Source organism: Homalodisca vitripennis, chromosome 5 (assembly GCF_021130785.1).
Source record: "Homalodisca vitripennis isolate AUS2020 chromosome 5, UT_GWSS_2.1, whole genome shotgun sequence".
Taxonomy (NCBI): Eukaryota; Metazoa; Arthropoda; class Insecta; order Hemiptera; family Cicadellidae; genus Homalodisca; species Homalodisca vitripennis.
Genome location: NC_060211.1, coordinates 179,389,198 through 179,404,344, shown reverse-complemented (window position 1 = coordinate 179,404,344; position 15,147 = coordinate 179,389,198). Strand labels below are relative to the sequence as shown.

The following is a 15,147-nucleotide window of genomic DNA, read 5'->3' as shown; positions in this document are numbered from 1 at the left end:
CGTACACAGTATTGGCTTTCCTTGAGACTGTGGTATGGAATATTAACGAGCAATAACACAAATCAATGAGCAAAATTATCAATATGTGTCCTCAACGTACACAGTATTGGCTTTCCTTGAGACTGTGGTATGGAATATTAACGAGCAATAACACAAATCAATGAGCAAAATTATCAATATGTGTCCTCAACGTACACAGTATTGGCTTTCCTTGAGACTGTGGTATGGAATATTAACGAGCAATAACACAAATCAATGAGCAAAATTATCAATATGTGTCCTCAACGTACACAGTATTGGCTTTCCTTGAGACTGTGGTATGGAATATTAACGAGAAATAACACAAATCAATGAGCAAAATTATCAATATGTGTCCTCAACGTACACAGTATTGGCTTTCCTTGAGACTGTGGTATGGAATATTAACGAGCAATAACACAAATCAATGAGCAAAATTATCAATATGTGTCCTCAACGTACACAGTATTGGCTTTCCTTGAGACTGTGGCATGGAATATTAACGAGCAATAACACAAATCAATGAGCAAAATTATCAATATGTGTCCTCAACGTACACAGTATTGGCTTTCCTTGAGACTGTGGCATGGAATATTAACGAGCAATAACACAAATCAATGAGCCATCCCTTCCATGATGACTGTAATTGGAGGAGCGCAGTGAGCCTCTGATCATCACAAAGCAATGAGCCATCCCTTCCATGATGACTGTAATTGGAGGAGCGCAGTGAGCCTCTGATCATCACAAAGCAATGCACCAGACACAAAGTGCAACTTTTTCATAGCTGAGGAATCATTGAGGGACGATTGAGTATGTTTTGCACTGATGACGTTTATAAAAGTTGACATTACTCCTAGACTGACGATATAACGAACAAAGATCAGAAAGTTAGGACTCTCACTGTTCTGTTTCATGTTAACAGATATTTATACTTTCCAAAAATGAAAACTGACGATACAAACAAATACAGTGAGCCGTGTGGTCTACAAAACACAGACAGATGTTTCTTAATGGGATTAACTTAATTGAAAATATTTAAGTGTTATTGTTTAGATTCTTGTACTCCTGTTATGTACTAGGTAGTATGTTCGATCGTGTCAAAAGTTCGCATAAACCTAAAATAATATGTTCTTGAAAAATGTTTACCTCTGTTTCAAAATTATAACACTCCTTTATATTATATCATACGTGCTATCACTAAGAAAGCTAACAAACTCCGACTTTAGAATTCCTCTCCTTGGTCTAAGATATTTAAGTACTACTGAAATCTTTTGAGCTGTTAAAACATTTTGGAATGTTGGATGTAATTTAGAATGGGAATATCTTATATTGGCCATCACTTATCTCATGAATGCAATGCATTTAGGAAAGATATGCTTATAAAGTCTACGTTATTCAGCACAAAATTGTGTGCAAAGCCGCGGGTAATAGTTAATATTAATTATGGCACAGAACATAAAACTTCAGATACAAAGTATTTTATAAGTGATATAAAAGGCAACTTCCTATTACTTTCTCAATATTGTGAGGAAAATATGATGTTGTATGTAAAATAGGAACAATAGCTTAAAATATTTGTTTCCAATTTTTGTTGTGCTAACACATTTATTTATTTTGCTATCTTCTCGATGCTATTATGGTTACACATGAGATCAACAGTAAAAGTATTCACTAACATTCAGCTAAATTGCAAGCAATGACATGCACCACAATAGAACTCAGTATTACTAATATATATAAATGAAGCTTCATGCAAAATTTTGTGTAATGGTTGGATCGTTTTTGAGATATCATGCAGACAGATCAAATATTAGACAGAAATGGAATATTTCCAGCCCCACAAGTGATAAATAAGGCTTCACTAAATCTTAGCCGATTAGCCAATTATTTATTGACATTTTCTGAACAAATATTTAACTAAATAAAAGGTATATTTGTTAAATATTCAGTGATTGACAGTATGTAGTGAATTTATAAAATGAACTTAAAATGCAAAAAAAGTATGTCAAGTATAGAAGAAAACCAGGCTTATAGATCAAGCAGCCTGACAATTTATTTTTTTTTCTAGTAGACCTAGAATTAAATTGAATTAAGATTTGTTTGTCTATAAAATGCACCTGACCATATTGAAGCTACAAAGACATGAAAATAATAGGTTACTCAAAGCAACTTAGAGAATGAAGTCATATACCTTGAACCCTACAACATGGTAGTTTTATCACAAGGGTTTTCATCGTTTTGTGTTATTATGGTTTAAATGGGTTTTTAACCATTATTATGTTAATGTGTCCCACAGGGGTCCAAGCTTGGCCCTATTCTTTTCAACTTGTTTGTCAACGACATCATCAGCCACCTATCATCGGAATATCTCCTCTTCGCAGATGACCTCAAGATATTCAAAGAAATCTACTCTCGTGATGACTGTCTCAATCTTCAACGTGATCTGAACCTAATTGCTGAGTGGTGAGATGATAATAAGATGGTCATTAACTCAACCAAATGTCTTACAATCACCTTCTGTCGTCTGAAGAATCCTGTTGCTTTCAATTACACTGTATCCGGCGACATCAAGCGAGTGACCTCGATAAACGACCTTGGAGTAAGTTTGACTACAAATTTGTCACCCGATGCACACATTGATGCGGTATCTTTGAAGGCAAACAAAATGCTAGGATTCATTTTTCGAATGTCTAGAGGGACGTTCGGTGACGAGACACTACTGCTCTTGTATAAGGCTTTAGTTCGGCCTAATCTGGAATATTGTACTCTTGTTTGGTCCCCTCATTACGCATCTCATATTCACAAACTACAGAGTATTCAAAACAAATTTTGCAGACTTCAAGGAGTCCGGAGAGGTGCAGCCTATCGGGAGGTCTCTGTCCCCGCACTTGAGCAGGAATTTCTTCTGCCTACGCTGGAGTGCAGAAGGAGAATGTTTGATATTATTTTCCTGCACAAGCTTATCAACGGGGCGATCGATTCACCAGAGCTTCTGAGTAGGATATCCCTCTTGGTGCCTGCTGGAACCAGATCCAGGAATATGTTTTCAACCTGCCACCACTCAAACAATTACAGCTATCACGGTCCTATTGCTCAACTTCATAGGCGTGGAAACAGCATTCCTTCCGATGGTGATATGTTTTATGACAGCATCGCACACCTTAAAAAGAGACTGCAACAGTAATGAGTGATAGAGTTTTTTCCCCTTAATATCAGTTGGAGATGATGTTTGTGATTTTTCACTATTGTAACATTATTTCACAAATCTTAATACTTATTTATTATTCCACTGCATAATCACTACTTTCTGTAATTTAATTAGTTGTTTATCGTACTATCACTAGTATAAACAAATTCAACATTTTCCAATATATAATTTTTATTCTGTGCAAGGCCTTTCTGAATCAAAGATTCCATCATCAGGCACTTCACAATAGCTCACTGGGCTAACAAATAATTAGTTGTTATTTATTTTGTTGATGTTATATTTAAGTTGCATGAAAATATTGTGAAATTATTGTATATTGGCGGATGCCGTTGAAATAATAATAAATAAATAAATAAATAAATAAATTATGGTCATGATTTAATTTCAAAACATAAGATAACACAAATCGAGTGTTTTTTTAGTAGTAAAAACAAAAAGGATCAAGGTTGGTCCTGCCACCAAGTTTACCACGGACAAATAACTCTCGTAAGTGTACACCAGACCACAACAATCCCTAATGTCAGGTACAGGAATCGAACCTGCAACTTCAAGGCCAACTGCTGCGTCCGAGAGATGCACATTAGACCATCTAGCCATCCTGACTAATGTTTTGTTATATCCTAATTCTCAATAAATCATCTTCAAACCAGGTTATAAGTTTGGAAGACAAGTAGTGTCCGTCAAACTATCTTGAAGAGTTAAATACCACTAACGACTATTGTTACCTACCGCCCTATTTACTAATATTACATTACTTTTTTCTGATAGAAAATACTTATAAACTGACAACAGAGAGGAGAGGAAAAAACAAAGAGTAAGAAGCCTTATAAGCACAAAAAGTCGAAAAAGTAATGGCCAGAGAACAAAAAGCTTTTAAATATTGCTTAGTGTAATCATTGATACTTCTTATATCAACGAACAGAAACATGAATTGATATAAGTATATATTGTCAAAGTATATTACATGTTGGCTTATAAACGTATCTGGAATATTAAATAAAAGTAATATATTTGAAATAAAAATAATTAATTTAATAGGCCTACATGAAACAATATATAAAAAATAAAGGAACCATGACCATAAAACAAATAGTTAGGACTCGTAATAGAAGTATCTTATTAGATAACAAAAATATAATATCAACAACAAAAATACCAAGAAAACAAGAGTTTATCAACTTTAAATTTTATTTCATTTAGTTTTTTAAACTAACTACAATTTTTAATTAGATCGGTTATAAATTCTATCATGTTACATTTACAGTTTGAACATATGTTTATATTTGTTACATGGTGTTAATTTTGTTTGAATTAAGTAATCAGTATTGATTGATTATGAGTGTAAATAAGCAATGATATAGTTTGTTAATATCGATATAAAAGACTGGGTAAGCTTATTGTGAACTCTACCCCGGTTCATTATATCAATAAGTGAAAATAACCAATATAGTTTGTTAATATTGATATAAAAGACCATGTCTGCTTATCATATACTCTACACAAAGGAACTAAGTTCATAGTCAAACAGGCTAACATTAATGCCTCTGGCCATTAGTGTGGGCTGCAACAACTCTTTCCATGCTGCCCTGCAATGATAGCGATAGTGAAAAACATCCATTGATTTAGTACCTATCAGTCAGATCAAGACATCCAAAATTTGATGTTAATTTATTGTGCAAAAATAGTTTAAGTGCCTCATAATTTGCTATGGAAATGCAAGAATATTGTTTATAGAAATTAGATAACAGTTTAAGATTGATCTACACCTAAAACAAATAAATCAGAATCAGAATCAGAAAATTTATTGTGGTAAACATTTTCACAAATGCGACACAACGTCATGCTTAGGCTTAATGATTATTTGACTAATTACTAAGTCTATCTACCTGACTTATTAAACTAACAAACTCTTCAATATTGTAACAGCAGAAATCCAACAACAAACATTTAATTTTCATTTTAAAAGGTCTTAAGCTAAGTTGTTGGATATGGTTTGGTAACAAATTATACAGTTTTTTGCCTATTTCTAAAAAGTTTGATTTAGTGGAATGATAGTTGTACTGATCTAATCTAAGCATATTACAGTTTCTTGTGAAATAACCATGTACAGAACTATTAGTTGGCACAGAATTTAAATGAGTTTTTACATACAACAAACATTCCAATATAAAAATAGAATAAACAGTTAAAATCTTAAGCTGTCTAAAATATGGTTTACAGTGAGTTCTATTCCCCACCTGACATATAACTCTCACAGCCCTTTTTTGTAATACAAGTACCCATTTTACATTCCCATCATTACCCCATACTAAAATTCCATAGGTTAAATGGCTATGTATACATGTGCATAATAAACAGCTATTAACACTTCTCTATTAACAATAATTGATCTTAACCTACACAACATAAAAATTCCTCTAGCCATCTTTTTACATAACATTTCAATATGAACATTCCATTTAATATTAGACTGTACATAAACACCAAGAAATTCAATTTTATATATATCAACATCATTTCTTAAACTAAACATAAGATTTTGGGTTTTACTCTGATTCAAACATAAAGAATTTGCTGCACACCAATCATTTACTATTTGGTCAACACTTAACAGCACACTATCAGGTAACAAATTGGTATCTCTTTCAATACTTATCTGTAAAGCAAGATCATCAGCAAAAACAAATGATCTCACACAATCATTCATTTCTTTCATTCATTTCTTTATTGCCAAGAAAACAATCATTACATAATTGTACAGGCAGAGTCAAAAATACAATAAAATAATCATTAACTAATTATAGCATAAAATTCATCAACACTATAAAAAAACTATTGTCTGGTTAACAATCTTTTAATACAGCATTTAAAACTTTTCGATGGTAGATTTTTAAAGTATAATGGCAGATGATTATATAACTTTAATGGCAGTATATTTAAAGCTATTTTGTGTTGTACTGTAGGATACTAAATCATTTCTTTAGTTCCTGCTATTTCTAGTTTCATAACTGTGGTAATCACTATTAGATTTGAAAAGATGTATGTTCTGTTTTACATAAATAAGGCACTGATAAATGTAGATTACATGGAATTGTCATAATTTGTTGTAACTTAATAAATAAATTCTTACAATGGGATCTAGTTGGAGCTTTACAAATCAATCGAACTGCCTGCTTTTGCAAGACAAACAGACAATGAGAGTAAGAGCAGTTGGCCCAAAATAGATGGCACCATACATTAAAAAAAGAATGTATTATAACTATAATAAATTAGAAGAAGAACATCATTAGAAACTGTGTAATTTAATTTTCTTAATATAAGATACCTCTAGTGATCCTGGGGTAAAATATAATTAATGTGAGAGAACCATTTTAAATCAGATTGCAAACAGAAACACCAAGAAACTTAACACACTGAATCTCTTTACATCTATTTAAAGACATTGCTAAATCTTGTGTCTTTTCTAAATTTAGAGACAGACTATTAACATTGCACCAATCCGAGAGTAAACCAATCTTAAAATTAAAATAATATCAGTGATTTTGTCTTCACAAGTAACATTTAGGCAAATATCATCAGCATACAAGTGACACTGTGTATTATCATCATCTAAAATAGCTGGCCAGATCATTTAATATATATGATAACAAAAAGTGGTCCTAAAATAGATCCTTGCGGAACACCATTAACAACATCCCTAAACTAGATAACGACCCATTAAAACACACACACTGAGTTCTATTACTAAGATAGGACTCAATGAAAGACAAAGACATCTGATCAAAACCCATATATGTTTAAGCTTAACCAACAGTGATTTATGCTGCACTGTGTCAAAGGCCTTTGAGAGGTCAAAGAACCTTGATTCCACACAAAGCCCCTTCTCCATGCCATCCAGACAAGCCTGAAGAAAGGCACGAACCGCATCACAAGTGGTGCGATTCCTTCTAAAACCAAACTGCTTGGCTGAAAGCAAAACAATTTCGTTCCAAGTAATTAATAATTTGTAGGCTTATTAACCTCTCAAAAATCCTTCGAAATACACAGGTACAAGGGGACACAGGTCGAAAACTATGATACTCATCCTTACTGCCCTTCTTATAAACAGGAATCACTTACTTATCTTCAGTTTATCAGGAAAATAACCTACATCTAAACATGAATTAATAACATTACATAAAACTTCAGAAATATAATAACTGCTTATCTTTAAGATTTTAGAATTGAGATAAAAGACATCCTGACTATTACTGTTACTTAAAGAATTTATAGCTGAGAAAACATCTTCAACACTTACATGAGTAAACGAAAAAAAAAACAGAAGTCACATTATTATAAACATTTGACAGATAAAAACTAACATTAAAAAATACTATTTGGTATATTACTGACTAGATTCATTAATACTGTTGATAAAATAATTGTTGAAACCTGTAGCAGTTAAATTAATACTATTATTGGTATTGGCTTTAGCCTTACTATTGACAGAGAGGTTATCTTTGACAATGTTCCAAAGTTGTTTAGGTTTGTTGGAAGAGTTAGCCACCAATGAATTATTATAACTGAGTTTAGCTAATCTAATCTCCTTGCGGTAAATGTTTTTTCAACCTTTTATATGCATCCAGGAAATATTGAGAATTTGTATCCTTACTTAAATAATAGTAATGTAGACAGGATTCCTTAAGAGCTATTAAATCAGGAGAGAGTACCATTTATTAATATTAGAATTTTACACTAGATCTTTTTTTGACAGTTTTAATTGGAAAAGTTAAGTTAACTACCCACATAAATAAATTAAAAAACAACAAAAACTTATCACTAGCAGCTGAATAGCTGTAAAACAGGTAACCAGTTCATGGTATTCAAATTTCTCAAAAAGGTAAGAGTTTCTTTATCTTGAACCAACCTAGTAAGAGACGTTTGTCCTACCCTCCTCCGAAACTGTAGACAGCTCCATGGAAGTTGACACCGCAAAATGATCAGACTCCACTGTAGGAAACTACCTTTACCGTCCATCTATCAGGATGAACACTAGTGACAATGTTGTCTATGCAGGTGCCCTGTTGATGTTCCCAGGACGTGTAATTGAATTATTCAACATGATATTCAACCCGTAACCTCCAACTAAGTTACTAAACGCCACAGTGTTCCTGTCCTTGGTCTCGAGAAAGTTAATGTTAAAATCAGCACAGATGATCACTTCATGATTCACATGGGAAGCAGTTTGCAATAGATCATCAAATAACAATAAAAACCTGTCAATATCCGTGGTGTTAGGTACTCTGTAGGCTATAAACAAACAACAAGAGCATTTAAAGTGTCCACATAAACAGCCGATATTTCAAAGAGCAATTCGACAGCTAACTTATTAATCCAAGGTACTTCATGAAAAGTTAGATTATTTTTAATAAATATAGCCGAACCACCATGTGAGTGAATTGTCCTACAGAAAAGAGGATGCCAGTACATAGTTAGGCAAACTTAAAAGAGATATCTCGTCCAAAGTGAGCCAATGCTCCGTTATGCAAATGATATCACTATTGTTTGTGTGACCAAGGGCCTCAACTGAGGACCGACTTTTCCCTCAGTCCATGACAGTTCCAAACAATTAGGTTAAACCTTCTTACAGTTGGCCTGGCTATAGTGCAAACTTTGCTATTTACTACAGTTTGGGTTTGCCTAAAAAAACCATACTCCTTACCTTATTATTTTTAGGCTTAGGCTGATTGTATTCACATATTAGTGTTCCACTTGGCCAGAACTCAGAATTTAACACTTTTGAGGCTAACTCCAAAGGCAAACCAATTTTATATGATTTATAAGTATCATACTTTGTTTTCAACTCGACACACTCTGAATTGTTAACACCGGCTCCTTCCAAGTAGCTAGCTAACTAAATCTTCTTTCTAAATCCATTTCAAGAGAAGCAGACAAATCATTAATATATATTATGAATAAAACCGGGCCCAAAATTGAACCTTGGGGCACGCCGGAAGCTACAGGAAGATATTGAGAGTAACAGTTAATATAACATACTGCTTGATGCCTTAGAGAAAGGTAAGATTGTACAAGTTTTACAGAACTTTTATCAAAACCATAGAAAGTTAACTTATTTAATAGTTTAGCATGTGATACAGTATCGAAAGCCTTAGACATGTCATAAAACCTACCATATATTTTGTTTTTCATATCTATACCATATATACAGTCCCTCATAAACTCTACAATAGCTTTACAAGTCCCTTTATTAGATCTGTAACCATACTGGCACTAAAAAAAAAAATAAATTACCCTCAAAATACTTAACAATTTGACTATTTAACAGTACCTCCAAGACTTTGGATATAACTGAGACTATTGACACTGGCCTATAGTTATTACAATCTGAAACTGCGCCAGACTTATACAATGGCACCACTTTAACCCACTTCATACACAGCGGAAAGGTTGAACTTTGTATACACAAATTAAACAAATAGCTAAGGACTTCAACAATGAACGGAGCAGCTAATTTTAAAACTAAAGAATTCAGACAGTCAGGGGTAGGGTACGATAAGTGGACCCGGTTTTTTATATTGAAATTGGCAAACGATATTACTTAATCATAACCATCGATACAATCAATCGATACTGATTAATTATTTTGAACAATTAACTTAAATAATCTATATCAGCAGCTGTAAACACTATAAAATAATACAAGTCAGTAAGGTAATATTTCAATTTTATATAAGTAACAAATGACAGTCAATTTTAGAAAATTAAACGACATTGCTTTGGAAGATGATAAGACATGTTTTTCATGACTTCAACATGTTGGACTCGTGCAGAAAAACCCATTATGTGAAATTTGTGGGAAAGAAACAACTGTAACTGTGAGAGGAGCCAATATGGCCGTCTTCAGTTTTCCTAATTTTGGTTATAATAATTTGTTTCATCACTGTAACTTAAATATTAGATCCATATTTTAATTTAACACATATGATTGTTATTGGGAACTATAGATACTTTATATCGATTGATAGTCTAGGATTTGAGATGCGAATATTAGGTATCGATGATTACATTCTTCGATATAAAAGACCGGGTCCGCTTGTCGTACCCTACCCCACTCCAAGCTTATGCTGTTATTTAATGAGTGAATAGCTTGATATACCTCCTCCCCTTTAACACAACTAAAACTAAATCTATTTACAGCACACACAGGCACATCTTTGGTAACTTTACTCAGGTATTGTGACATACTCTGATATGAGTTTGGAATACTATTTATCACAGAAGTAACATTATTTAAAAAGACAACATTAAACCCATCTGAATTACAAGTTTGAACGGCATCTGAACGCAAGTCCAATAATTAAAATAAGTAGTTATTTAAAAAGTATAATAAAATATTATCATAATTTAGGACAAACATGTATAAATTAATTTACATTTGTATTTTAATTTGTAGGTTGAAGTTTAATGACATTTTAATGAAATTAATAAACGAATTGGAGCCTAACATTTTAGATAGCATGGACAATATGCAGAATAATGTTCCAATATTATGTTCTGGATCATTTGTCATTTCGGTTAGACCTAACCTAATTTAAAGGTCACTTTCCTATGAATAATATAAGAATAACTGTTATAACCTTACCTTGGCAGGTTAATAATATACACAAAAAAACGAATATATATTAAATAAATTGGTGGAGCAAAACACTAACACGAGCGCTAAGAAAAGTGTTTACAACAACACTGAAAGATATAGTTTAAAACTGTTATCAGTGATACGTCATTGACAAACAAACCGAGCGTATAGATCCCTTGCACACAGCAGAGCAAGCAGACAACAGTCAGATCGCGACACAACCGCAAATCAAACTGGAATGGAATGGATAGAAAGAAAGATAGATAGGTGGAGGGAGTGAAACAGGGAAATGGAAACGGATTAACAGAGAAGGAGGGGGTATCAGCTGTTGAGTTAGAAGCAGTATCGTTATTTTCAGCTCGTGTTTTTTTTGCGGATTGGAATAATTTTAAATTTATTTACCAGTCCAAGAATACTTTAATTGTAACATTTCAGTTGTATATTTGATTTTAAATTTATCTATCACCAGTTATACATGAAAGCATCTCCTAGTTTTGAAACCATAGGTCACAACCTTGAAGGTCGCACTTGCTTAAGATGTACAAACAACCATGTTAGTTATGTTATACCCAAACACACAGAAAGTGCAGTGTTGGATAGCGAGGCGGAGCTTTGCGAACTATCTAATGTAGGGGGAAAATAATGGGACGTGGCACACTGGAAGCGTCTACTGACATCCAGCGACAGAGTGGAGCATAGTGTTTCACTTTGGAATAGACTGATTTGTTTTTTTTTAATGTGTCGTTGCATCGAACGAGATCTGACTCTGCCAAACGTTGTGTTTGTTTTGACGCCGAATTCCTCAACAGGGGTTTACAAAAAGAACCCCACATTTTAACATTGTCAGAAATTTAAATCTGCTAACATCAACATCTCCGATGTGAGGGGCGAGGGTACATCAAACATTGCAAGTTCATTTACGTTTCATATTATTTGCCTTCAGATGACGATAGATTCAATATTTTCAAATAGGGTATGTAATCGAAAGATGCTTCATTTTTAAAACGAGTTGCTTATAATTATAAGATGGAAAAATAAAATATTGTTAATATTGATTAAATCATGTTTTGAAAATAATTAAAGTAATAAAAAAAACATTTTTATGATGCTCGTAGATTGTCTTTGAACAAACATAACTACATGGAGATCCAGAGAGAAATATTCGAACTATCATGTTTATCTTTTAATATAATATTATATAAGCCTATAAATATACTGCTTGCATGGAGATCCAGAGAAAAAAAGACCATTCATGTTTATTTTTGGTAAAATATTATATAAACCAATAAAATATACAAACCGTAATTGAACATTTTGTTTTAGATAGAATTTGTTACTATGTGTTATATTCTTATTTTATTGGGACATTATGAATAAGGTAATACGTGATAATATTACAATACTAGCTTACAGTATTGGCGATGTGCTATGGTATAATAGCGCACAATTTTGGTTCGAAGAGATAAAATATTTGTATTCACATCGGCATTACGTTTCCTCTAGTGAACATTTGGACAAAAATGACGAACTTTAATAAAATGTCCTGATAAACTTTTGTTTAGTTCATCCCTTCAGACTGCAATATTACCTAACTGTTAGGAGAGGTTATAGTTACATACAAATTGATAGTGGGAAATACAGACATTCCTTAAATCCACTATTGCCACTTTCAAAGACTGTTTTTTAAATTTGTTTATTGTCATGGCGAAACACGCCATAATAGACTACAGGCGTTTAAACTGAAAGTGGTTGGAAAGTATAATGGGTTTCCACCAGTTCTCGCGATTGCTTATAAAAACACGCAAAACATTAATCTTGAGCGTTTGAATAGGATTAATGTGGAAACCTAATCATAATCGTTCTCAGTCTTGGGAATTAATGCTAACGAACCCTAATCAAGGTTTCAATCAAGACATGTACTGCTTCTCGTTTACTTAATCAGACGGAGTAGCATATCTTTTTTCCATATATAGCAAAAAACAAAAATTGAAGCAAAATGAAACAAACGCCTTAATATATTAAAGTAAGTCACAGTAAAGAATACATCAATAAATAGTACTATGATAATGTTAACTAATGTTAAAAATGACTACGGTGACAACTGTAATAAAAACATAAATTTATAAAGAAATTAAAGAGGAGAGAATCGATTTGAACGAGAACTTAAATTTGGTTCTAAAGTTTTATTTGACATCAAAGATCATAAGTCCATAAAGAGTCCAATCCATAAAGAGACCAAATGCCTTCAAGGCCTGAAAGCAGTGGAATAACATTGGCTGTTGAGGTAACGAGAACATACTAAGAATGTGAACTTTCTAATACGCCAGTGTATATTGTTCCCTAACTCCATGCCGGCTGGCATCCTGTTTGTATTAATAAAAAAAAAAAAAAAAAAAAAAAAAAATAGTTGGTTAGTGCCTTGTAAACCAAGGCATCTCCAGCCTTAAAATAAAGGCTTAGTGCATAGTCTGAAATACGACACTGTTACAGACTTGGCTCCTGAAATGTGGAGTCTACACCCGTCTGAAGTTCCAAAAAGTCTGTGATGAAGAAGTTAAATAAGTACTCATCGTTTTGACATCAGACACCTGGACTGCAACAGAGGCATGCCTTGTTTTATCCAACAATCATCCAGAGCAATCTAGATGGAGGTGTTCTCTGTTGTACTACAAACTATACAGCTTATCTAGTCGTCCAGGCAACACTGTCCAGGAACTAAAAATAGTTGTTCTATTTTTATTAAACAGCTTACATCTAAGAGTCTAGCAATTACATTGAGGTTACAAACAGTCTAGTTTGAAATATGTCAGTATTTTTAACTACGCGGAGCTGAATTTGTTTTAATAATGATCCTAAATTGGATTTAATTTTTAAACTGTTGTTAGTATTCATTGACATGGTTGTAAGTATTCATACTTTTATTTTTATGTGTATTTAACCATGCATTTATGTTATAAGTGTTAATCGCAGTTGTCTTATCTCATCACACTAACTGTTATCTACAGCAGATGGCAATGCAATTGAAAACATCATAGTTAATTACTTGTAGGAATACGTTTATAAACCAAGCATACAATTGATGAGTTTAAGAATTGACGCCATGTAGATGGGTAATTGGGAAAAGTAATAACCGTTTTCGGTGAGGTAGGGAGGAAACTACAATGCGAGAGAATTTTAGTAATTAAAATATTTGAACCATTTCTTATCATTGACTTTCCACTCTGTTCTTAATTCTTTACTGTAATACTGGGAAATCTGGTCCGGTTAACTCATAAATGGCCCCTTAGTGACTCCAGGATACACTCTTCCCAACGCACAGTGCCGCATTTCCCTATAGGCCCACTAGGCCCAGGCCTAGGGCGCAAAATTTTAGGGGGCGCATAAATTTTAAAGTACACAAAAGAAAAAAGTTGCGGCGGCGGGTGGTGTTGGCGCTCGGCGGGGCGGGTGGCCAAGGTCAACTAGGTCCGGGGTGCGACGTTGACTCATTCATTGGTTCATTGCTTTTATTTATTCAAAACACTCCTATATATATATATATATATATATATATATATATATATATATATATATATATATATATATATATATATATATATATATATATATACTATTGTAATTATCTTTCATCAAAATTACGTAATTAAGAAATTTACTGGATTTCTACGTCAGTGTAATCAGAGTCCTCTGGGGGGGGGGGGGCGCTCTTTGGCCTGTAGGCCTAGGGGCGCCGAATTTGTAAATGCGGCCCTGCCAACGCAGACAAATCATAAGAGCTAAACCATGTTTCTTAGTTACATAATGCATTGGATCTGAACAATGGTGAATTTACGCTAGAGTAGTCAAACCTGGTTAAATCCATGGTGCGGTGAAAAATTATCTGTTACATTTATTTAGGTTAAAAGACATTTTTTCTCACAATACCAACGGAGAACCAAGTTTAACAGAGTATTAGCAGTAGTATTAGAGTAGTAACAGAGTAAACAAGTTAATAATATTCGTCCAAAAATCTAAGTGAATACAATTTATAATTGTTTTTTGTAGAAACTTTATAAATTTAAGAACCATGTGAAGTTGGCACAATTTAGTAGATTTAAAAAAATTAGAACGCCTATTTCTGGTGATATATGGAAGATATCACTAAGAAAAAAAAAACGCTTAATGATAAAAAGTTGTCACCGACATACATTTCCCACTGTATATTTTCAGTCTTTACTCTATGCCTGGAATTTAAAAACGAGTGGTTGCTGCCGACTGCTTACTGCTTGAGAGTGAGTGAAGTGCT

The 15,147-nt window shown here is 33.2% G+C and overlaps 1 protein-coding gene across 2 annotated transcripts in view; it reads right to left on the bottom strand.

Annotated features, from left to right (window-relative positions):
- Nucleotides 1-11,098, bottom strand: part of LOC124363252 (NAD kinase-like) — a 203,231-nt gene extending 192,133 nt beyond the window's left edge. The window contains exon 1 of one of the 2 annotated variants that reach the window (XM_046818441.1): nt 10,869-11,098. The gene's annotated coding sequence lies outside the window, so the exon portion shown is untranslated. The remainder of the gene's footprint in view (nt 1-10,868) is intronic. The other variant, XM_046818443.1, reaches the window with a different exon arrangement.
- Nucleotides 11,099-15,147: the final 4,049 nt, after the last annotated feature.